The sequence below is a fragment of the Dipodomys spectabilis genome, unplaced genomic scaffold (assembly GCF_019054845.1).
Source record: "Dipodomys spectabilis isolate Male_0828 unplaced genomic scaffold, ASM1905484v1 ptg000115l, whole genome shotgun sequence".
Classification (NCBI taxonomy): Eukaryota; Metazoa; Chordata; class Mammalia; order Rodentia; family Heteromyidae; genus Dipodomys; species Dipodomys spectabilis.
In genome coordinates, this window is record NW_024870792.1 from 15,919,626 (window position 1) to 15,946,173 (window position 26,548).

Sequence of the window (26,548 nt, forward strand, 5' to 3'; positions counted from 1 at the left end):
TGTAAGCAGTTCATCTAAAACTGATCTAGCTGAGATTGAGGTGATGAACGTAGATAATGGAATTTAAGAGTAAAACTTGAGCCAGGTGCCAGTGGCTCATGTCTTTTATCCTAGCTACTCAGGAGGCTGAGATCTGAGGGATTGCAGTTCAACGTCAACCCTGGGCGGGGAAAGTCCGTCAGACCCTTATCTCCAGACTCTTATCGACAGAAAACCAGAGGTGGCGCTGTGGCTCAATTGGTAAGAGTGAGCTGAAGAGCTGAGGAACAGCACCCAGGCCCAGAGTTCAAGCCCCATTACCAACAACAGCAACAACAAAAAAAGTGAAACTTGATAGAGTAAAACTCCTTTATGCACAGAAGAAGTAATGTTTTCCCCTTATCATTTATTATTAACATCTGCAAATATAACTGTTTTTTACATGTATTATATAATCCTTAATTTACTATGATAATGAAAGATCGTTAGGTGTTCCTAATATTATTTTGTGTGAAATGAGATGTGTTTAACTTAACACGCTACATACATAATCTTGACTTCACTCTTGAAGGGATCCTTTTCATTCAAGTGAGAAATAAACTGTTACAGTCATATTCATTAGCTTGACAATCCAACTTGAGGTAATTAATATGTTTATGTCTTCTTTGTTGAAAGATTGTTATTGACCCTCCTTTACAGTGTTGTAAATTCTGAAGGGAAAACTGTGAGGAGAGCGTTTTATGCTCATCATTCAGTACAATGAGTGGGCATGTGCTTATGTCACAGAGGTTGTTATGTTCTTGTAGAAAATTCCTGATGTGCAAGCTCTTGACTATTCTTCAGCCATCAATGCTCAGTGGTTTCTGATTTGTGAATCTACCTTTTTTGACAAAGGATATAAATGACCATAAAGGTTGACTTCAATAAGCCTGGGTTCAGTGCTCACAGTGACAAGTGTTCCTGTAGGCCTCCACTTGCCTCTTCCTGAGGTCTGTTGAGAGTGAACAGAGGCCCCCAGGAAGTCTGGGGACCCCTCAGAGTTCCTTTAGGAAAAGAGAGGTCAAAAAAGAGAAGCAGAAACAATGGGCCACAGGACAAAGGATGTCCCAGAGCCAGGCATCATTAGAGATACTAAGTATGGACATCTCACTAGTGAAAATGATCACATTCAGGAAGCGTAAGATGCTGGCAGGTGCATGAGTCTGTGCAGTCCATCCCAGTACCAAACAGAAGAGGTAAACTCAGAATACTAGGAGGGGCCTAGAGACACTTGTGTCTGAGTTGGGAGGTATGGGGGTGGGTGGAAGTGGAATGGGGGATGGACTCTTGCTAGGAAGGGATATAGGGTAAGAGCAGGGAGCTTTGAAATTGTTAATCCACCTAGGCTGTGGGGGATAGAAGAACAGAGGGGTCAGGAAAATGTCATAAAAGCTTTAAAAAGTGATGGGGAACAGAATGGGTCCTACAGGGAACTCATCCAGAAGAAACATTATGTAAGCTCTATGCACAAATAAGTTCCATTTACCCAATGAAGTCAGGATTGGGAGAGTGAGGAATATATTCTTTTAAACATAGGTATCTAAGTAGATGTGATAGTCTAAGAGTCTAAAACCACAGCACTTAGGAGGTGGGGTTAGGACGACTGAAATTTCAAAGTCAGTCACAGCTACAACGCCTGTCTCAAAAATGGCAACACCAACATAAAAAAGTACATTATAGGATATAGTTAGTCAATTTTTGCAGAGTTGGGCTTGAACCCAGGCAATTACACATACTAGGTAAGTACTCTATCACTGAGATTTGTCTTCATTCTCAAACAGGTTTAAAAAAAAAAATCAAATGGATAAGCTCTCTGGGCCTGGACTTGAGTTGCAGCAATATGGCCAAATGATCAAGAAGGTTGGTATCATTGGAAAATACAGGACCTGCATGCCATAGTGCCTCCCTCCAGAAGATGGTGAAGAAAGTAGAAATCAGCTAGCATGCCAAGTATCCCTGCTCCTTCTGTGGCAAGGATCAAAATGAAGAGGCAAGCTGTGGGGATCTGGCACTGTGGTTCCCGCAGTTCCACTGTAGGCTCCTGGACCTACAGCACCACTTCTGTTATCATAGTTAAGTATACCATTAGACAACTAGTAGAAGCTATACCATTTGAGATATCCCTAGTCTACAATTAATGGGTTAATTAACAACAATAACAGAATTAGAAAAATCAAATGGACAAAACTCACAAACAAGACCAATTGATTTACTTAAAAATCATAAAGAAAGCCAAATGTGTTGTCACATACCTGTAATCTCAGCACTCAGAAGGCTGAGGAAGGAGTAATGTGATTAGAGGCCAGCTTGGCTACACAGTAGAATCTTGACTAAACAAAACCCAACCAACCAACCAACCAAACAAACAAACAAAAAAACAGACAAAAAATTAAAAGAATTTACAGAAGGCTTATTTAAAAGAATAGAATATAAAAGGATAGGAAATAGCCACATAAAAAAGATATGCTAGACTTTATGAACAAAACTTGGGAGAAGCCATTTTAACACCTGATAAAGTTTAATTCAAGGTGAAAAGCATCAGCAAGAACAAAAGGAACATAGCAAACAGATATGGAGAAAACAAGACCCTCACAAAATGCACATGTGAACAAGAAGCAATCACTGATAAGGCAGTAGAAATAGACAAATTAATTCTATTTGAAGATTTACCCACAATTCTCAGAACCTTGTCAAACATGAAATGCAACTCATAATTATATTAATAATTTATCATAATGAATTTAGGCTCAAGAAATACATAGGATTTTGGAGTCAACAAAGAATATAAATTCTTTTTCATTCTGGGCAGAGCATTCATAAAAAGTTTGTATGAGCTATGATCCCCTCAAAACCAAACAACAGTAAATTCTGAAGAACCAACGTCAGGCAAATTATGCCTTTTTAATACATGAAAAAGAGTTAGAAATCAATAGCAACTTGAGGTCTAAATTGTAAAAAGTTAAAAAAAATTGGTTAAATATATTTTTACCCAACTATTATAAGAAAAATCAAAAAAATATAATTGAATAATATCATGAAATAATGTATGTGAAAATTCAGGCAATACAAGTAATAGCTAAGAGGAAATATATAGACCTAAGTATATTTTGTGGAAAGCACAGGGGAAATAAACTAAGGACTAAGGGTTATGAAGACTCATAAATATAGCAGAGAAATGGAAGTGGGAAATAATAATGGAGAATAAAGAAAATATAAACATTGGATGTTATTAATGAAATCAAAGATAATTCTGCTAGAGAGACCTTTGGCAGAAGAAAAGCAACCAAGCAACCTAGGGAGAGACAAAAATGTACAGCTGACTTATGATATAAACACGTATTATGACCAATCATGTAGAATAACTTTCAAAACCTACATGAAGTTGGCAGATATTCAAAATATAAAACCCCCAACAATCCGGAAATCTGAATTGGGTAATAACTGTTAAAGAAATTTAATTGAAATGAAAACCGTCAAAGAAGGAGGGGGTGGGGATAGCCCACACATAAACACTTTTAGAGAAGAAGTGTAAATCTTATCTTACATGAAATATTCCAGAATAGAGAAGAAATGAAAGCCATTGAACCATTTTGTGACTGTGTAACCTTAAAACACAAATTGGATGAGAAAAAATAATTGCAAGTGATTTCTCTTATGAACTCACTGTGTCTAAGAATATAGCCATGAGCTGCGGTACTGAAAATTCAATGTAGAGAAACAAGTTTGTCCTGTTTTCTTTTTTATCTCCATCATCTAAATTGTGCCTAACATCTTCATAAATACTGGTAAGATAAGCTAGATGCCAGTGGCTTATGCTTGTGTTCCTAGCTACTCAGAAGGCCATAGTATTGTGGTTAAAGGCTAGCCTGGGAAGAAAAGTCCATGAGACTCCATCTCCAAATAGCCAACAAGGAAGTGGAGGCAAAGCTCAAGTGGTATGCCACCAGCACTGTGTGGAAAAAGCTGAAGAAGAGTTTGAAGTCCTGAGTTCATGCCCCTGTAAAGCACCAAAAACAAAACAAAAGGAGTTTTAACTAGCAAAACGCAAGGCTGGAAGCATGACTCAAGGGGTAGAACATAATTAGTGTAGGTGTGAGGCCCTGAGTTCAAATTCCAGCATGATCAACAGAAACAAAAGTGTGTGTGTGTTTGCATGTGTGTGTGTGTGTGTGTGTGTGTGTGTGTGTGTGTGTGTGTGTGTGTGTGTGAGAGAGAGAGAGAGAGAGAGAGAGAGAGAGAGAGAGAGAGAGAAATGGAAAAGAAATTCCTCAAGGCCTAGCTTTCTATTTAGCATAAATTTATTCAATAGTTTTCAAACCTCTCAGTGCATAACAGGTACACTGAGAGGGTTAAAGACGTTTGTGATGTAATTTTTGTCACTTATATGTTGTTTTGTGGCAAAGGGAGACAAAGGTTACAGGTGGAATTAAGATTGCTAATTGGATGACTTTGAAGATACAAGATTAACTTGGAAACGTACTCATTACCTTGCCCATGTAATTGTAACCCCTCTGTACGGTATTTTCACAATAAAAAATTATAAAAAAAAAGATTAACGAGTCATGTGTCCTCTTCTGGCTCTCTGCTGGTTCACTGGCAATGAGTCTATTGGACATATCTACATGGATTGTCTTTGAACTACAATTCTTGTATCACAGCCTCCTGAGTAGCTGGGATTACACATGTGAAGCACCAGCCTCTGGCTTCTAAGGTCTTTTATGTTTATGGTTTTCCTGTTTTTATTTTCAATCACATTTATATGTAAGTTTTAAATTCTGGTTTTTGTCACTACTTCTCATATTTGTTTTCTGTTGAAATTTTCTACTCTCACCTTGGGCAAGTTATTGAATTCTGAAGCTATAGTTTCTATAACTTGAGGTTAATATATTATTTCTGTTTGCATATTGATTGAGGAGCGCTTCTTGGAAGATGGAAAGAGAACTCATTACTGTAGTTGGTCCTAAAAAGGCATCAACAGAATTTCATAATTTTAACTTTTAAACACTCAAGAATTATGCTTTTTGATTTATTTTGGTCAGTAAGGGGGCTTGAATTCAGGGCCTGGGCGCTGTACCTGAGCTCCTCAAGGCTAGTGCTCTACTACATTGAGTCATAGCTCCATTTCCAGTTTTTGAGTGTTAATTGAAGATCACAGTCTCATGGGGTCTTTTCTGCCTGGGCCGGCTTTGAACCTCAACATTCAGATCTCAGTAGTAGCTTCAGGAGATCTACGGATCTCCTGAGTAGCTAGGATTATAGGCATGAGCACTGGTGCCTGGTGCTTTTTGATTTTTTTTTTTTAATGTTTTTTATTGTGAAAATACTGTACAGAGGAGTTACAGTTACATTAGCAAGGTAATGAGTACATTTCTTATCCAGCATTGTTGCCTCTTCCTTTGTTTTTCCCTTATCATCCCATCCTTGATTAGAGTCTAGACATCACAGTTTGTTGTTGTTATTTGTTTTTGTAAGAACAGGCTGATCATGAACTCACTTTGTACTCAAGACTCACCATCCTCCTGCTTCTGACTCCCAAGTGCTAGGACTACCTGTTTATCACTATGCCAAGGTTTTCAAATTTTCAAATGTATACTACGAAACTATGCAAGACAGGAAACCTACTCTATCTTTTATAAGCCTGAATATTGGGTCCTTTATTAGGGGTGTTTGTCATGATGAATATGGAAATATTTCTCTTTGTAGGTTGCATCCCAACCCTTGGTTGAAAGAAGATATAGCCCATTAGAAAAGAAGAGACCTTCCTTAGCAGAGCTCTTTATACCTAATCTTAAGTGATAGCCATTTTCAGAAATAAGCAACCAGGAGTTCCAGAAGTACTCACTGCAGTGGAGATTTCTGGATTTGAATCACAGATTATAGAATCACACCAAATCATATCATCACCTCTAACTCCTTCATTTAAGAATTGGGGGCAACTACTGGGGTTTGAACTCGGGGCCTGGTACTTGCTAGGCAGGCATTCTACCACTTAAGCCACATTTCTGCTCTATTTTGCATTAATTATGTTTTTACCCAGGGATGTCCTTGGACTGAAGTCTTCATATCTGTGCTTCCTGTGTAGCCTGGACTAACAAGTATGTATGTCACCTGGCCTTTGCAAAGGACCTGTTAGTCAGTTTTTTTGTCAGTATAATAAAATACCTAGGACAAATGAAGAGAGTTAGTAATGAGACAGACTGGTATCTACAACTTTTAGATTTTTGTAGGCTCTAGGTATTAGAAGCAGTGCTAAAGACTAATGTTTTTCTAAGGAATAGAGTAGGCATTGTGTCTGAATTTAAAAGGAAAGTCTGTCACTTTAAAGCTGATATTGAATGATATGCATGGAATGAATGAGGACTGTATTTTAGGAGACATTTGTCAGATAGGAAAACTATTATTTGGACTGCTCAGTAGTAAGCCACTGGTAAAGCATCATGCCAAAGGGAAATCTCATTAATTCAACCTCCCTTGAAGGGTAATAACTTGCAATAATCATTACATGGATTAGTTGGTCCTGCTGGGTCCCAGCTTGTGAGTCTTTCTGATCAAAGTTATCCTCTTGATAGGCTGTGGTTAATCACTTTAATCTCTGTGTTCATAAAGTCTGTTGTGCTGGTCCAAGAAATTGAACTAAATTGACTTGCTGGTCTATAGTTTCCTTCTTCTCTTCTTGTTCTTCTTATGTTGTTGCTGCTGCTGCTGTTCCTCCTCCTCCTTCTCCATCTCCTCCTCCTCCTCCTCCTCCTCCTTCTTCTTTTTTTTTTGGTCCGGTCGTAGGGCCTGAACTCTGGGCTTGGGCACTGTCCCTCAGCTCTTCAGCTCAAGGTTAGTGCTCTACCACTTGAGCCACAGCCCACTTCCGGCTTTTTTTTCTTTTTGCTTATATGGTGCTGAGGAATCGAACCCAGGGCCTCAGGCATGCAAGGCAAGCACTCTACCACTGAGCCACCTTCCCAGCCCCTCCTTCTTCTTCTTCCTCCTCCTCCTCCTCTTCCTTCTCCTTCCTCCTTCTCTTCCTCCTCCTCCTTTCTTCTTCTTCTTCTTTTCTTCTTCCTCCTCCTCCTCCTCCTTTTCTTCTTCCTCCTTCTCTTCCTCCTCCTCCTATCTTCTTCTTCTTCTTCCTCTTCCTCCTTCTCTTTTCTTCCTCCTCCTCCTTTATCTTCCTCTTCCTCTTCTTCCTTCTCTTCTTCTTCCTCCTCTTCCCCCTCCTCCTCCTCCTCCTCCTTTTCCTTTTCCTCCTCTTGCTTCTCCTCCTCTCAATACAGGCATAAGATTGCTGCAAAGATTGAGCGGTCCCTTGTATCTTTAACAAGTGGTCCTCAGGGTTACATCTTATATAAATATAGTATAACATTTAAACAAGGAAGTTAACAGTGATATAGTATGTGAATAATATTTGTATAGATCTATATTATTACTTTTTTGTCAGTCATGGGTTTGAACTCAGGCCATGGGTGCTGTCCCTGAGTTTTTTTGGTCACTTTACCACTTTGAGTCAGCTCCACTTTTTTGGTTAATTGGTGACTTTTCTATGCCAGCTGGCTTTGAATTGTGATCCTCAAATCTCAGCCTCCTGAGAAGCTAGGAAGATAGGCATCTACCACCAGCATTATTTTTTTTTTTTTTTAAATTTTATTTTATTTTATTTGAGAACATACTGTACAGAGGGGTTACAATTACATGGGCAGGATAATGCATACATTTCTTACCAAGCATTGCATCCTCCTCCTTTGTTTACCCTTCACCTCCCTTCCCAGCCTCCCCCCTCCCTCCCACCCAATCATACCTCCCCTCCCCCCCCCCCCACCGACATTGTAAAGCTGGTTTTGACATGACATTTTGTACTTCTCATTGTTGCAACAGGTCCACCTGAATCCTTAAACGACTTGTTTGTCCCCGTCTCCTCCACATGTTATACTGACATCAAATATAGTGAAAGCAGGGGTTACACTGTGGGGGAGGGACACACAAAGCAACAAAGAAATAATCTTATAAATGCATTAGAAACACATGCATGAAAGAAACAAAAACATTAAAATACATATTTGAGGTTTTATTTTCCTAACATCACATTATCTGACTTTTTCCGCTTGACTCATACCTATACTAGATATTGCAAATAAGGGAAACCATGGGACCTATGTTTCTTTGGGCCTGGCTTACTTCACTTAATATAATTTTTTCCAAGCCTTTCCATTTCCTAACAAATGGGGCAATGTCATTCTTTCTGATGGAGGCATAGAATTCCATTGTGTATATATACCACATCTTCTTGATCCATTCATCTACCACCAGCATTATTTTTTTAATTAAAAATGTTAATCATGGTAAAATGCACATATATCTATATACATAAAATTTTACCCTCTTTGCCATTTTTTCCTAAAGCATTATGGATCAAACACCTTAACCAGTCAGTAGTGGTTGGTATATGACATGCAAGCAAATTCCAGAATTATTTTCTTTTGTAACTTCCACCCCACTATCTTCTCCTCCAGTCACTGAAACATTCTTCCTTCTGCTTACTATGTCTGTGAAGTTAGTCTCTGTCTCTATCTCTGTGTCTTTGTGTCTCTGTCTCTCTCTGTCTCTGTCTCTCTCTTTCTGTCTCTCCCTGTGCTGATACTGAGGCTTGAAATCAGGACCTTGCATTCTTGCTTAGCTTTTTTGCATAGGTCTAGTGCTCTACCACTTGAGCTATGCCTAACTTCTAGCCTTTTTTTTTTTTTTTGTCGGTTGTGGGGCTTGAACTCTGGGCCTGGGCACTTTCCCTCAGCTCTTCAGCTCAAGGCTAGCACTCTATCACTTGAGCCACAGTGCCAGTTCCGGCCTTTTCTGCTTATGTGGTCCTGAGGAACTGAACCGAGGGCCTCATGCATGCAAGGCAAGCACTCTACCACTGAGCCACCTTCCTAGTCCCAACATATATTTTCTGTTGTAAGTGGGAATTAAAAACAAATAAAGAGTGGCACAGTGATTGGAAAGGTGCTGGGTGGGTGGTAAGGATAGAGGAAAGGTGAATAGATAGGAACTATGTATGAGAATATTGCAGTGAATCCCATTAACTTGTAAATTTGTATGTGATCTTTTGGGGGCACTACTGGGGTTTGAACTCATGCACTCATACGCTTTGCAGGTATTCTACTACTTGAGTAATGCCTCCAACCCTTACTTTTGCTGATAGGGTCTTGTTTTTTATCTCAAACTCCCCTTAGTTCATGATCCTTCCTGAGTTTACCCACTCCTTGTAAGTGTGAGCTAGTCCTTTCATATGTTATTTAAAAAAACCCAACAGAGTGAGCAGGCCCTACCTAACTTTGGTAGAACAGCTTAGTCTCTATCAAGTATCTTTCCACAGTTTTTGTTGACCCTGCTTCATTTACCTTGCAAGTCAAGGCCACAGCACAATGAGCAGTTACATTTAGTAACTAGCAAGGGCAGTAGCATTAGGAAGCTGCTTCCAATAACACAAGACAGGAAGGAGCAGGCTGTTCCTTGCCCAAAAGCTAGAACAGTTTGTTTTATTAGTAAAGCTCTGGTCTGTTCTCCTTGCAAAGGAGGTAGTTATATTGAACCTTACAAGGATCTAGAAAAAAGAGGTAGGATATAATTAAGGTTTTCACAGGCAGTTTTCTCAAGTGTAAACACGTACTAAGTGAGAATCTTGAAACATTGTAAATAATTACTTGTATACTCTAAGACCATGATACTAAGCTGGAAATACAAAGTAGAGCTCTAATAAACCTATTTCAGTACAACTAACAGTAATAAGAATTGATTAATAAAAAACTAGGCAAATAAAAAACTAGACAAATGTTATATCTAGAAAAATTCTGGCTGACAGGCATAAACCAAGAAGATTCTAGTTACACTAATATCTAAACTGATGGCTACTTTCTCAACAGGAAATTTGTACTGCTGTCAGAGTTCAAAGATGTCACCTGCTGCTCCTGTATGAATGTGGTTTCCATGGGCTTAAAAATGATATACCCCAGGACAGCACCCAGGAGAGCACACCTGTTTTCACCTAAAGTACAAATGAACAAATCTGTGCATGTGTATGTGCATGTGTCCTGATAATGGATTTGAAGAACTATAGTTCTTCAAAGGACATAACAGACATAAAATAAATGAAGTTAGGTAAGGAGCCTCTATGTTTCTGATTTAAACTTGGAATATTGATTTAATAAACTCATAACATACCTTTGTCACTTAAAAATATTATCCAGCTTTCAAATCTCTCAAAGAAACAGTGCCATTTCAATAGCCATAAAATGTTACCTGGCCAGATTTTGTGTCTGCATGCCATTTTTTTTTTTTTTTGGTTGGTCATGGGGCTTGAACTCTGGGAGTGGGTGCTGTCCCTCAGCTCTTCAGCTCAAGGTGAGTGCTCTACCACTTGAGCCACAGTGCCACTTCTGGTTTTGTGGTGGTTAACTGGAGATAAGAGTCTCACGGACTTTCCTGCCCAGGCTGGCTTTGAACTGTGATCCTCAGACCTCAGCCTCCTGAGTAGCTAGGATTACAGGTGTGAGCTACCAGTGCCTGGCTTACATGCCATTTTTAATGCCAGGAAATATGGCTCTTTGGAAGAAGTGGTAAGTCCAAGTCAGGGAAAGAAATATACAATTGCAAGATGAGTCATGTAAAAAAGCAAAGAAGCTATAAAGACCATGGAGACAGTCAAGAGGTTTGGGAATCAAACTCCCATTGGCCAAAGAGAAGAAAATTTGAGCACAAATATAATAAAAATTAATAATAAATTAAAATACATCTAATGAATTAAAACACATTTAAAGTATCATTCCAACATGTTAACTAACGGGTTGATGAGGGATGATTTGCCTGTGACTGAGTATTCCACAAATGACTAAAAAATGAATGGTAATAAAAATATCAACTTTTAGCAACCCTTAACAGATTTAGCCAATGACCATGAATATATCAACAACTCTTTTATTTACTTCTGCATTTGCTTTGTGCAACCTGATTCCTCCTGCTTTATGAATGCTGCCATGATAGGCTGAACCCAAAGATAGCCTCATCCTGATCCTCTGGATCAGGATGTGTAACTGTTAACTTACAATGCAAAAAAAAAAAAAAAAATCCCTTTGAGCTGGACACCAGTGGTTCACACCTGTAATCCTCGAAGCTCAGGAGACTGAGGTCTGAGGATCATGGTTCAAAGCCAGCCTGGGCAGGAAAGTTCATGAGACTCTTATTTCCAATTAACCACCACAAAACCAGAAGTGGTGCTGCTGTAGAGCGCTTGCCTTGAGCTGAAGAGCTCAGGGACAGTGCCCAGGCCCAGAATTCAGGCCCCAGAACTGGCCAAAAAAAAAAAAAATCCCTTTGTGGATGTTATTAAGAATCTTGAGGGGCTGGAAATGTGGCTTAGTGGTAGAGTGCTTACCTAGCATGCATGAAGCCCTGCATTTGATTTCTCAGTACCACATAAACAGAAAAAGCCAGAAGTTATGCTCTGGCTCAAGTGGTAGAGTGTTAGCCTTCAGCAAAAGCAGCTCAGAGACAGTACCCAGGCCCTGAGTTCAGGCCCCATGTAGGGCACATGGGTAGCAAAGATGGTGCTGAGAGGGAGTTGAGTGGGCAGAGCCCGATTTACTGTAGAGCACATGGGCAGCAAAGATGGCGTTGAGAGGGAGTAGAGTGGGCAGAGCCCAATTTTTTTTCCGTTCAGTGTGTAACCAGCCCATGGAAGCTTAGGTGCATGATAGGGTGTGACCTTGACAGTGATTGGTTCCTCTTCCTCCCCTGCCATGCCACCAGCTCTTTTTTTGCTTTAAAAAGGGCTGCTCTGTGTTAATAAACGAGTTTCTTCCTGCTTGACTTGCCTCCCTGTTGTGTCTGATTGTCTCCCGGGCTGAGGGAGGCTGGGGAACAGTCGAGCAGCTGCACTTACCTTTCCTCGGACCCTGTCTGTCTGTCATGGGAGGACGAAGACCCAACAGCCCCAGAACTGGCCAAAATAATCTTGAGATGGAGAGATGATCCTGGATTATGTAGCTGGGCCCTAAATTTCATCACAAGAATTCTTATAATAAAAGGAAGGCAGGAGAGAATTCAGAACAGAAGGAGAGAAGACAATATAAGCCAGAAACAGAAAGATGCAAAAGACATGTTTTTCTTGAGAGCTGCCAAAAGAAATGAACTCCCCTTAGTTTTAGTCATGAAAGACTCACTTTGGACTGCTAGCTTTCAGACCTCTAACAAAAGAAGTATGTGCTGTCTTTACCCATTAAATTTTGATTACAGCACTAAGTGAAAACTAATACAACTATAAACCTGGGTTTATTTACTACAATTATAATTTGTAAAAGTGGACTGCAGAATCTCTAAAATCACATATGTCATTTATCACTTCTGTCCAGTAAAAATATTGAAGGATTCTCTCTTACGGTTTTCCAAAGGTACTGAAAAGACAATATGTGTGATGGCTCTTTGGAGGCAGCCCAGGTTCAAGTTCTGGCACCTGCTGAGTTTGTTAAACTGCATTAGCCAAGATTTGTTTCAGATGTTAACAATGAAAGGTTAAAGCACCTAGGGTTAGGGATGTAGGTCAGCAGTAAGAGTGCTTGTCTAGTATATACAAAAGGCGCTGGGCTCACCCTCCAGTAGTACAAGTCCCTGTCTCTCCCAAAAGCTGAAGTGAATAACCTAAAAGGTTCTAATATAGTATTAGCTATTTTGGCACATTTACTATAACAAAATATTTAAGACTGGTAATTGTTTTTGTGATCAGGGCCTACCATCTGCCAGTCAAGAGCTCTACTACTGAGCTATACCCCTTCAGTCCTACGTCTGGGTAATTTAAAGAAAATAAATTTATTTCTCACAGTTCTAGAGGCTGAGAAGTCTAGAAGTATGGTCCGTACACTGCCATCTGGCAAGGGCTTTCATGCTGGGTCCTAACATGGCAAATGGCAAATGAGCTCACGAGAGACTCAAGCAAATGACTCACAAGAGTCAGTCAGGCCAATAGTTTGCCAACTTCTTAATAACAACCCATTCCCAAATCACTAATCAATCCCAGGATAACCAGGGCATCTGTTCACAGAGGCAGAGCTATGAATCATGAGCTGCTTCCTAAAGCTCCTATTTCTTTCTATTGTCACAATGGCAAATACACTTCAACTTAGGCACTTCCATCCATTCAGCTAAATTGTCTGTGGAAAATCATCTTTGCATCAAATAAGATAAAAAGCTTAATATGTTCCATTAAACATCATGACCTATGTTTGATAAAAGTTAGAAAAGTTTGAAGAAGTTAGAAAATGGCATTGAATTTGTAGGGCTGATACTATGACCTTGAACATGATTGACTATTAAAGCCATGCTGGGAGGATTCTCAGTCCTCTCACCTGTGCAATCAAGCTATAACGAATTCTATACAGATGCCCATTTAGGTCCTATCCAAGTACCACTGAGAAATAAATGTGCAAAATCTAGACTGAGGCAGACCTATTCTAGGAACATAGGTGTTACTTACAAGTTTTGTATAGAACCAGTTTTAGTTGAACAATACCATCTCTTCAGAATACAGGGATTAGGGAAGAGATCTTTTTTTTTCTCTGTACTTAAGAATATTTTGGAAAATTGTTCTAAAGAACACACAAAATGGGACATTTGATAATGGAAATATTAATGACATAAATACAAAGGTACTTTATTCTACAGAACAGAGGAGGAATAATTGAGATTATTTAAAATACTTCAAAGTACATGTGAAGCTTAAAAATAACTCAATATGTAATAAAAATGTGAAAAATACTTTTAATTCATAAAAATAAGCACAATGAGAGCATGCAGAAAATTCTGAGATAGTTAAGCAAGCATTTGGGGAAAGAACCATAGTGAAGAGTGATTGAACGTGGAGGACTTTGATTTTCTTGGCGAGAAAATCAAATTTTCTTCTTTCTCTTATTTTATTATTATTATTATTTTTTGTCAGTCATGGGGCTTGAACTCTGGGTCTGGATGCTGTCCCTAAGCTCTTCATTAAGGTCAAGGTGAGCACTCTACCACTTGAACCAAAACACCACTTCCGTTTTTCTGGTGGTTAATTGGAGGTTAAGAGTCTCCAGGACTTTCCTTCCTGCCTGAGGTGGCTACCAGCTGCAATCCTCAGCCTCCTGAGTAGCTAGGCTTGCAGGAGTGAGCCACCGGTGCCTGGCTTCTGATTTAATTCTTTAGATAATAGCCTGAGTTAAAAGAGCAATTTAAACTATTACAGACTTATTGAGATTATCCTTAGTAAACTTTAAAACTAATGAAGGATTTCAGGAAAAAAATGGGGGTGTCATTGTTTTTTTGTCCATGATCTGTGGATAACTTACTTTGGCCAGTCACTTCAGAGCTTTTTGGAAAATTATATATATTATACAAATATATAAATATATAATTATATATATTATACAACTATATACGTATATTATATATTATAACTGTATATTTGCATTGTATATTTATATGTTATATGTAATATGTATAATGCATTATATATGTTAACACATTTATAATATACACGTATATATGCGTGCACGCACACACACTCACTGTTCCGCCCAGATCGCGGGTCCCCAGCGGCCGCCGCGGAGCCGATGCCGATGCACGCACGCACGTAAGCGTCATTTATTTGAGCCTGGACTCGAACTGCCACCGGCGCAGCGGGGCAGAGCGGAGAGCCGCCACCCTTCAGGGAGCAGGGTTCTGTAGGGTTTTCGGGGACATTCTAGGCGTCACACAGCAAATCCCATCACACGGCGGGAAAGTCAATTCTGAAGGCTGGGTGGTGTCACCGGCGGCGGGGCCGACCTGCTAAGGAGATTGGCGGCTCCCGGCTGAGCTTCCCAAGATGGCTGGCTGCAGTCGCGGCCGTGTCCGCCCGCAAACATCGGGATTTCCTGCCAGCTGCGGACTAGCTGTTAGGGGGCTTCCCCCACAGGGGCTCTTGACCCACTTCCTGACTTGTGGCCTGGGAGAGGAGACAGCCCCGGGGCCCCGACAGGTGGACCAGAGAGGCTCATTTACACTACCTACACAGCAAGGGTCCCGGCTAGATCCCAGCACCCAGACAGCCTCCGCCGCCACACCTCCGAGCCTCCAAACCTCAGACCCCCCAAGCCCCCAAGGGGCGGCTTTTCCCTCTCCTCCCTGCTCCTCCTCCGCAGGCCTCTCCAGAGGGAGGCCCGCAATGGCCCTGCCCCGCTCCGGCCGGCGTTCCCCTCGCCGTCTCCCCCTCCACTCCCACTGTCCTCCCTCCGCAGTAACTAACTCCGCGCGAACGGTTTGCCCTCACTGCCCTCTGCTCAGGACCCCCGGCCTGCTCCAGACTGTCCTCCTCAGGACTGCTCCCGGGTTCCTCCCTCCCCCCCCCCCCCCCCCCCCGCTCCGGGCCTCCGAGCGCGCAGCCTGTATACACCCCGAGAGGCTGTGTCCCTCCCCCACGAACGGTTTCGAGCCGCCATTCAGGCTCCTCCCCGAAGCTGCCCTCTCTCCAATCCCAACACGAAGCTCACCCTGTGGGGCTCGATGCCCCACCCCCTCCCACAACACACCCGCCCCCTTTCGGCAGTGTGTCCCGCCCCTCTCAGTGGCATGCCCCACCCCTTTCCGAGGGATGGCACGCCCCGCCCGCAGCGCCCCTTGGGGGGCGGTGACGTCAGCCTCTCAATACCCTGCTCTGTCGGGTGGCCGGGTCTGCGGAGCGGTGAGGCTCACCTCTTGAGGCCCCGCTCCCTCCAGCAGGCCGGGCCACCAAGCCACGCTGACTATTGGGCCCTGCTGATTATCGAGGGCCCCACCTGGAATTCAGTTATAGTGCCCTAACAGGAAGGAATCTAAACCTAAAATGGCTAAATTTTGTTCAGGCTTCACAACACATAATTGTGCCAGTCTTTGGGCTTAAACTCAGCATCTGAGTGCTGTCCTTGAATTCTTTTTTTTTTTCTCAAGGCTAGGACTTTACCACTTAAGTCACACCTCTATTTCTGGCTTTTGGTAACTGGAGATAAGTGTCAGGGACTTTCCTGTCTGGGCTGGCTGTGAACAGTGACCCTCGGATCGGGATTAGTGTGAGCTACCAGCACCAGCAGAGATTTATTTAATCATTTTTGAATATTTCATCATTTAAATAGCTGTACAAAGGAGTTACCATTCAAGACAGCATTTTATGAATACAGTGCATCTTGATCAATGTAGCCCCCTTACAGCATTTTCACACAGCCCTCCCAACATCTCCTTCCCTCGCTTTTCTTAATTTTTTTTTTTTACCATTTCACAAAGCAGTTTATGTACATAATGCACCTTGATCTATTTCATCCCTTCAACATCTTCACCCCTCCCCCTTTGAACCCTCATTTCCCTTATTTTTCCCAAGTCTGTGATATACATAATGAATTCTTGACTTCATTCCCCCGCTTCCTCCCTTCATTCTTCCAACTCTCTCCCACCCTTCCCTCTTGAAAATACCCATTTACTGGTGCTTATTTTGTTGGGCATTGACTTAGTCTTTCTAAAGAAGTATATGCTATTTGAGCTTTCCGTAGTCTATTGCACTACACTTATTTGCCTGCATACCTCATGGTGTGTTTACTTACAGATTTATAGGCACATTTTAACTACCACAAATGAGGAAAACTATGCAACCTGTTTCTCTGGGTCTGGCTTATTTCACTTAATATAATTTTTCCAAGTCTTTCCATTTCCTTACAAATTACACAAAATCATTCTTTCTAAGGGATACACACACACACACACACACACACACACACACACTATATTTTTCTTGATCCTTTCATTCACTGAGGGGCATCTGGACTGATTCTATATCTTGGCTATGGTGAATAATGCTGCACCAAACATGGTTATGCTGGTGGTTTTAATGTAGCCTGTTGTTTTCACTTTTTCCCCATCTAAATTCAAGAAAGCATCAAATCCACTGTTTAAAGGAGAGAACAAATCTGTTAGGTCCTACAGGAAAATAGTTGTCCACATCATACAACTGCTTGGTGAAGTAGCTGCCAGAGAGATAGTCATAAATCAGTTCAACCTATATCTGTTAATATATTTTTTTTTTTTTTGTCGGTCGTGGGGCTTGAACTCTGGGCCTGGGCGCTGCCCCTCAGCTCTTCAGCTCAAGGCGAGCGCTCTACCACTTGAGCTACAGTGCCACTTCCGGTTTTCTGGTGGTTTATTGGAGATAGGAGTTTCACGGTCTTTCCTGCCCCAGCTGGCTTTGAACCGCGATCCTCAGATCTCAGCCTCCTAAGTAGCTAGGATTACAGGCGTGAGCCACCAGCGCCCGGCTATATCTGTTAATATTCAATCTTGGGTTATCTGGTGACTTTCCTTCTGAGCAGATTAACTGTTGTGTTTATCCTGGTGTGTCAATTAACATTTATAGCCAGTAAACTAAACTGAAACTAAGAAACCATTTTGAACAATAGTTCAGTATCACTGGGGCTTTATGCACGCATTACAAATTAGTTCTGGAATACTTTAGACTTAGACAAGGGAACTGACATGTTAATCATGGCTCTAGAATCAAACTATGCAAATTAAAATTTCATCCATTTTGTCTTCATTTTCAATGTGCTTCCCAGGTACTTTTTTACAACGACAATGAAGTGGTAAGGTATATATCTTGTCATTTCAAATTCTTTTTCCCTTTGCATCACTCTAAGCTAAAAAATTTCTGGTACTTACCAGGAAAAGGACACAGGAAAAAAAAATGTGTGTACTCTAGCTACTCATGTCCCATTTCTTGTTCAGTGTAATCCTAGAAACTTACCCATGGGAAGAGATATTACAAGGTCCTTACATCTCTGTGAATGCACACTATCCAGATGACTGGGTACCATCGCATAAATGCACCATAAAGTGGACCAGGCTGTGAAAAGGCCCCAGAACATCTTTTAGTGGACTGACTACCAATATTTGTTTTAGAAGAAACTGACTTGAGAATTCTAGTGACCTAAAGGTTGACATGTTTTCTTTGATACTAATAGTATGTTTTCTTTTTTTTTTTAATTTAATTTAATATTTTTTTGTGAACATACTGTACAGAGGGGTTACAATTAAATGGGCAGGATAATGCGTACATTTCTTATCAAGCATTGAAGCCTCCTCCTTTGTTTACCCTTCACCTCCCTTCCCAGCCTCCCCCCTCACCCCCCCAACCAATCCTCCCCCCCTCCCCCGCACCAACGTTGTAAAGCTGGTTTTCGACATGACAACTTGTACTTCTCATTGTTACAACAGGTCCACCTGTATCCTTAAACGACTTGTTTTTCCCCATCTCCTCCACAAGTTATACTGACATCAAATATAGTGAAAGCAGGGGTTATACTGTGGGGGAGGGACATACTAATAGTATGTTTTCTTCAAGGACAAATCGTAAATATTTTCTTTTCATGAATGTACCAACTAAAATCAATCAATCGCCACTTTCACTGGAAATGGCTTTTTCCAGTGACAAGAAATATGACAACTCATTTTTCAAAAGAGTGGTGCTGTCTAGGGTAGGGTCCCGTTTATCTGTTGCTTAAACAATTAAAAAACAGAAAAGCATTAAAGCAGACAGAAAAAGTTTATTTGAAAGCAAAAGAAAGCCAGTGAAACAGACTATGTAGAGAGTGATCCAGAACTGAGAGTCATCCCAGAGGATGGTTTAGTATGGGGAGTCATCTTGTACCTTCACCCATGGGCTTTGTATATGTACAGACTTGGGTGTTTTTGTTGTTGTTTTTACTAGTTGAGTGGGAACCCAGAGCATTATGGGAAGTAATGACATGATAGGTCATGTTATCTGTCCCATGCTGTGTCTGTTATTTTTTATTCCTATGTACCTAACTGAGGAGGCCTAGTTCTCCTTCAAGAGAACTACTGGATAAAAGTAAAATGAATTCCTAGGGTTTTTCCCAGGTCCCAAAGATTGAAAACAACGTATCTGAAATTATTTTGAGTGTCTGTCTTCATAAATTACAGCTTCACTTTCATATTCCAGAAACATAAAAAAATTGAAGATGGCTTTCTTAGTCTTTTAAAGTTCAAAATTAAGGGAAAAGTCTCTATTGTCTAGTATCTGCCTTAAAAGCAGTAACTACATCCTGGAAATACTGTCAGAATAAGTACTCGATGTTGTATCTGAAGTCTCTTACTAGAGATATGAATATTTAGTAAACGGTGATTTCAGTAAACAGTAATTTTATGAAAAGTCATTAGAGCATAAATAATATACACAAAACCAAAGTCTCTTTATATAATTTATTTAAAATTTATTGAATTTCCTGTGCTGTTACAAATGTAATATTCTTATATGCAACATTCATTGAAGAGGCACAATTTTTATTTTGAGGTGGCACATATTTTGACTTTTTTGGTGAATAATTACTGTTCATTAGGAAATTTAACTACAAGCTATTTTCTGTGGAATGTGCCACTTGACATTCTATTCACAACACAAAATCTTTTTCCACCTCAAAATGACCATATGTGAAGTAACAGTACAGGAGCTCTGTCTTTATATCTTCAATTATAAGCAGAGTAATTTCACATTGGTATCCTTTCAAACAGAAAAATTTGAAATATATCCTTTTGGGGGAAAAATTGACCTGGGTAAAGAAGTTGATGCTAACGTTTGTTATGTGGCTGTTAGTCAAGAGATAAAGAGTGGGCTTGGGGAACCAATTTCATTTTGGGCCTCTCTACCAGCTGCGGCCTGGTCAGCCAACTGAAAACTCCCTTTAGAGACAGATGTGGTCCCACTTGGGAGGGAGTGAAGGGGAGCAGCAGGGATTAATCAATCCATGCAATGAAGGATAAATGTCCGCTATCTGATTGGTTACAGTGACTCCTGGAATACAATTGATCTTCTCTGGCATGAGACGAATCTGGTCTTTTAGGCTACAGTTCTGTCTTCCCTTAGTATAGCACTGGCATTTGGACAGAAGTAAAAAAATAGTGACAAGAGTAGCAAAGTGAGCTCTCTTGCACTTGCTAGACAAGTACTCTACTATTGAGTGATATCTTCAGACTTCCTTTTCTGGTTCTTGAATTAGACTTTCTTACTGATACCTGAGTATCACTATCAGAACAAAAAGGCTGAGGTAGAGCAGGGATGATGGAGTGGGCAGCCAGCAGGTGTGTTCCCATCTCACTTCCCATCTACCTTAAAATTCTCTGGGGACAAAGGATGCTGTTAACAGTGTATATGTTGTTCCAGGTTCTAGATCTACTCAGAAACTTTGGAGGGAAACTCAGGAATGAGCAAGGAACGATCTCTGCTCCACTCAGAGAACATGTTTCTTTCCTAGTTTCCATTTCTCTTCACTTATTCTTGCTTTTTCTCTTCATCCACACCGAACATTAATCATGCAGTATTAGCTTATCCCTGAAAAGGGTTCTAATTTACTGTAATAGGGTTTAGAGTATGCTTTTTCCTTGCACAGGGATAAGTTCACTGGGCTTTAACATTTCCTTCCCATTGATTTTCCAAAATCAAGCTTAGCAATTTTTTGCCTAGATGAGGAATCAAAGTACTAGAAGAAAGAAAAGCCCTGGGAGTTTCAAATGTTTGTTACCACAGTAGGGTGACTAGATTACAGTAATGTGTTTTGTATTTCAGAAAACTAGAAGCAAAAGTTTTCACCATAAATGATTAATGTTTGAAGAGACAAATATTTTGGATCTGATTTAAACACTGGACAATGTACACATGTACTTAAAAACCACAAAAGGTACCTTTAATTTGTATGTTTTTTTTATATATCAAGTAAAAGTAAGTTTGATTTTTAAAATGCTGTGGTATAAAAAGTAGGGTGGAGGAAGCAAATAATAAGAAATCTACCATAAACACCTCTGACATCTTCAAAATACCATCTCAGAAGTCATTCTGGATTCCTGTGGCCATGTTATATTTCATTATACACCTGAGGAAACACTTTCCAGGGCTTCCTCAGTATCCCTAGCTATTTAGCATTCGCATCAGTTTGAACTCCTGAAATGCAAAAATTACTTCGTTAATTTACATGGCCATTTCAATAAGAAAAGTAGCTAGAACTTAATGAATTCCTCTTCCTCTTGTAACATGTTACTACATGGTCCACATGTGGGAGGTGACTGAATGAGTTTGCAGGCATGTGTCTACCCACATGTACACAGCATCCTAGGAAAATAACCTATCTGATAAATATAAGAAAATACAGAGTAATACATTTTTTTTTTTAAAAGCAGAGGCTGGGAAGGTGGCTCAGTGGTAGAGTGCTTGCCTTGCATGCTTGAGGCCCTGGGTTTGATTCCTCAGCACCACATAAGCAGAAAAAGCCAGAAGTGGCACTGTGGCTCAAGTGGTAGAACACTAGCCTTGAGCTAAAGAGCTAAGGGACAGCGCCCAGGCCCAGCGTTCAGGCCCTACAACTGAAACAAAACAAACAAAACAAAACAGATCAACAATTGGCTCTGGTTAATTGAGAAGTATTATGTAAGTCTGGGGAGACATATATATGCCAACATGTGTCAAGTAGTGTGGTCAAATATGTGAGATCCATCATATGTCCGTTATATCTTGGGTTTTTTTTTTTTTAAGCGTCACAGCCTCTTTAATTCCTAAGGAACTGATAGATTAAAAATAATCAAGGGCCAGATAAAGAAGCAGTAGTTTTGCATTGTTCTCTCACTTTATGAAGAGTTCAGTTGTTTAACCTAGTAAGTAACAGTGTTAGACAAAACAGGTGATCCCAGATAGGATAACATATTGCTTTACAACAACTTAATATTCTTCTCTCTACAACTACCATATTTAGAAGGTAGGTTTGGGCTAGAAACAAAACTTGCAAACAAAGCAACAACGTTTTTGCATCACAGTTTTTCCTATCCATATGAAAATACAAAAGTAACACATCATATATTGAGGTAAATTTTAATCTATGAACAATCAATAGTGTCCCAAGAGAGGAAATAAAGTTTCTAATATTGAATGACTTCAAATTACACACAAGTACTATGTATGTCTCTAATGTTAACGCTTTGGTGCAAGGAACAGACATGTATACTTATACCTTTCACAATGTTAGGACAAGAGGAAAGAAGTCAGATACTGTTTTGGAAATGAAAGGCTTTGTATGACAGGTAAGTGTGCCACCTGTAAGCTGCCTTAATCCTGAAGCCTCATTTGTTTAATATGTTGGCCACATGGGTTCTTCACAAAAATGTTTTTAAAGAAGTCATTTAACTAAATCTTTCTCACACAAATTGCCATTTTGTCTAAGAGGATAAGGTCTTATAACTCTACAACATATGTATGTTCTTTGGAATACATTTTAAAGTTAAAATTAAACAATGACAGGTTCCATTTAAGAGAAAGTTGCATGCAATGTACAGTTTAAAAGTACCAAATTTACAAAATAACTTCAATTAAGAATTAAGAGGATCTAACCCTATCTCCATATAGAGTAGTTTTCAGTAACTGGGAAGCTTTTTGAAAAAAAAAAAACATAAATACAAACAAAACCTCTCAAACAACAAAACTACCATTAAAGAAAAACAACAAAAATTTCCACATTTTAATTTTAACTTCATTGACACATTTTTCTATAGTTTCCCCCAAAGAACATTTCTAAAGCACAAAGAAGATTCATAATAGTTTAATTAGATCCATTTTATATATCCTGAACATGTCTCTCATAGAAATAAACTAATACTTTGTACACAGACTTTATTTACTGTGCCACATTCATAATGTACTGAGCACTGAGCCAAGTGCAAACATTTACTACACTCCCTGATGTGTGTGGAGCTCTGCTCCTATAAACACTTCATTATCTAGATGACAGAGAACAAGATTAGACAAGATGGTAATTAAAATCCACAAGCTAATATACAAATGGACTTTAGATTATGATTCCAAACTCTTCTCCAGTCTCAGCTATAATCACTATTAAGCAAAACAGTTTAAGCAGATCTGCCTCCTTAGCCCCTACCTGTCCCCATGGATAGGCGCTAATGACTGATTAGTGGGAAGTTGAAAGGCATGGAGCCAGAATAACCCAAAGGAACAAAAGGTTTGGAGAGTTGACAGCTTGGCATCCTTTGTATTGAAAAAAACTCTTTCTCTTACAAAATTGTATTTGGTCCCCCACCTTTACATATAATTAACATGGACCATTAAGAGGTATTCTAAGAGAGAGGTGCAATTTTTATAACTGCTTGGAAATTATAAAAAAAAAAGGTATTTCAAAGTAATTCATGATAAGGAATGATGTAATAAGAAAAACAATAAAGAAATAGCAAAACTAGAGAGCAAATTTGCACCTTAGGTAGCTGCATTCAAAATCAAAACAATTAGTTTTTGGTGGGTCTGTCCAAGTGCTGGCTTGTTGTCATCAAGCTGTTCAGTCTAGCAAAGTCCATACCATCATTTTCACTTAGTACTGCTTTCCTTAATGGCCATTTCTAACAAGAGAAAGGAGATGGCAAACAAACCACAGGAGAGGTAAACAGACATGTCAAGTCTTACTCTATCCTAGATCACTTTAGGGAAAACCAAAAAAAGTGTTCCTGACATAACAATGATGTATATAAAATTCCAAGGGCTACATAGGTTTTATGAAAAAATTGAGTAATGCTTTTTTTGTGTGTGCCAGTCTTGGGGCTTGAACTCAGGGCCTGGGCACTGTTCCTGAGCTGCTTTTGCTCGAGGCTAGTACTCTACCACTTGAGCCACAGTGCCGCTTCCAGCCTTTTCTGTTTATGTGGTGCTGAGAAATGGAATCCAGGGCTTCATGCATGCTAGGCAAACACTCTACCCTTAAGCCATATTCCCAGCCCAATACTCTACCTTTTTGCTGTTTAGTTTCTAAGGCCCAAATAAGGTTTAGATGAAATTCCCATGGGGTAACACTTAGAATTTCTATAACCACTATGTCAATAAAAATGATACAGAAAAGGTATTGCGGCCAGTAACTACAGTAATGTAAATGCCTGATCAGGAGAGACTACTGAATAAGGTATTACAGAGCATTATCTAAAATTTAGTCATTCACTTGAATGGAAATAATTAGGGTATTCAAATCCCAAAAGAGGTTTATAACATGACATTATAAAATGTAGTGATTTAAATTAATTTGACATTTTCTCATTCTCATCTTGCAATCTGAATCAGTATTTCAAGTTACCCATTTGATTTGGAGTCTGCAACAGCTCTTTAGTTAAGGTCTTATCTACTATTTTTCTTTGTTCTCAAGAAGAATCCAAATGCTATATACTGTAATGCTGCCTGATAGGTCTTGGGTTCTCTTCCACTTTTCTGACTGATACCACATCTTCTGGTCACCAGAGACTTTGCCTTCTTTTTCTAATTGTAGAAACTTTATGCTGCAGGATTCTTTTCTTATATTTAGCCTATTTTAGGACTGTCCTGGGAAATTTTATTAAGTATGGGCCCAAACCACAGCACATAGTACTTAAGCTTTACCAATCATAGAAAACTCTGTAAGGAAGCCAACAGGATTCTGATTAAATTCTTTTTTTTTTTTTTTTAGGATTCTGATTAAATTCTAATTAAAACTAAAGACCCGCATCTTGAAGCCTCAAGTATCTTGAAAATAAAGGGAGTTAAAAGAATGAACAGGAAAACAAAAATCAATGAAAAGAGGAAGATTTTATAACCATAGGGCAAGTCACCTACAGATTAAAAATGGTAGTTCAAGTACTTGAGAAAAGTGTTTAAGAGGAATGTGTAGATCTGGTGATGAATTAAGGAATTTATTTGAGAATAAAATTCCATTCTAACAAATGCAAATTGTAACATAGTGGATGGACTTAGATGAAAGGCGGAATGAGTTTCAGGATAACTCAAATATTGCTCCATCTAGTGGAAATTTTAGAGTTTCTTCTTATATGTGCATCAGTGGGTTTTTAGATTATGATTATAAATTCTTCTCTTTTGTTTGATAATGAGTTAGCCATTATTAGGAATGCTTTGCTGAGGAGATATAACACTTAAAATCAACATCTCATAGCAAAATACAAAATTTCAGTAACATTGTTATCAGAGTTTAAAATAACACTTAAATTCAATTCTGATGGTAAGAATCTAAGAATAAAAATCTAACAATAAAATATATGTAATTTTATAATTTGCTAGGAAAATCTCTAGAGATTTTTTTAAACATACAAGTATTTATGTAGTCATCTATCTACGTGCAGAAACTTAGGAATACTGATGCAAGTTTCCTACAAAAGCTTCTGTATATTATAGTGAAGGAAAAAAAAAATCCTAAAGTATGCAAAATACATTTCTGCCTGCCCTCTCCCCTTTGGGATGAATGAATTCTTTAGCTTAAGATTTATATTTCTGCCCCTATCAAGGTAAGTGCTTAATATGTAGTCATGTATCATACAGACTTGAAAAAAAATAGGAAATAGGATTTTGCATAGGATTCACTTAACAAAGCAAATAAGCTAGTAGCATCCTTGTTTCTGTTCTCAACGGTATTTGAATAGTGTCATGGGTCAGAGATGTGCCTTACATTGTGCTTCACTCAAAAACAGTAATTTTTATATACTACAAAGTCCATACATACATTCCATAGGTTTTTTTGTATTTCCTTCCAAAGTTTTAACACTGATGACAAATGTCCAAATGACACAGATTTTACTAAATAATGGGGCACACTGAAGTTGGAAGGAAGAGGGATGGTTTATTATCTGACAGATAGGTACTTAATGAGCATCCTGAACACAGAGTTTTACTAAGGACATCTTTTCTTTCTTACCCTTTAAGATATACCATATAGTACCTGACTTATCAAAGTAAAGCACGTGTTATTCACTTATTCAATCCAATTAGGCTAGGTGAATCATTGTTCTGATCAAGGAAGTGAATCATGCTACGATTCAAAAGATCTGTCCTTCACATAAACCTATGAGATCACATAAAAAATGATTTATTGTACATCTTTGCATTTCTTAAGGCATGAACAATGGCATACAGATGGAACAGGTGCTGGGAAGCATCAAGTCTGTTTCAACAAGGCTGGCATGAGCATACCACATCCAAAACACACTTGACATCTGAGCCACCCTACGGCAGTGGCCCAGGAGCTCCTATGGGAAGAGATGGTGCTTCCAGACAAGAGACCAAACATGTAGTTTCTATTTTTTTTAACACTTTTCATCATCTTTAAGCACCAATTACAGTTCATTTTTCCTTACAAATGCTTCAGGCTTTGGATTTTTATCTTCTGTTCCTTTTATTCTGCTTTCTGAGGGCGTGGAATATATATATATATATATATATATATATATATATATGTATATATGTATATGTGTGTGTGTGTGTGTGTGTGTGTGTGTGTGTGTGTGTGTGTGTGTGTGTGTGTGTGTGTATATACATAATGGGGTTTTTTAAAGTTTTTTTTAAGGAATATGGTTGCAGCAAAACAGAAAGGATCCAAAAGTGGTTAGGAACCTGGTCTAATGCACTTTTGAAAATCCATTATAAAGATGA

General features: G+C 39.3%; 1 long non-coding RNA gene across 1 annotated transcript; it reads left to right on the plus strand.

Moving 5' to 3' along the window:
* Window positions 1-7,354: 7,354 nt before the first annotated feature.
* LOC122114998 lies at window positions 7,355-26,532 on the plus strand. The gene is made up of 3 exons (XR_006148679.1): window positions 7,355-7,366; window positions 10,658-10,661; window positions 26,452-26,532. It is a non-coding gene; the product is annotated as an uncharacterized LOC122114998 (long non-coding RNA).
* Window positions 26,533-26,548: the final 16 nt, after the last annotated feature.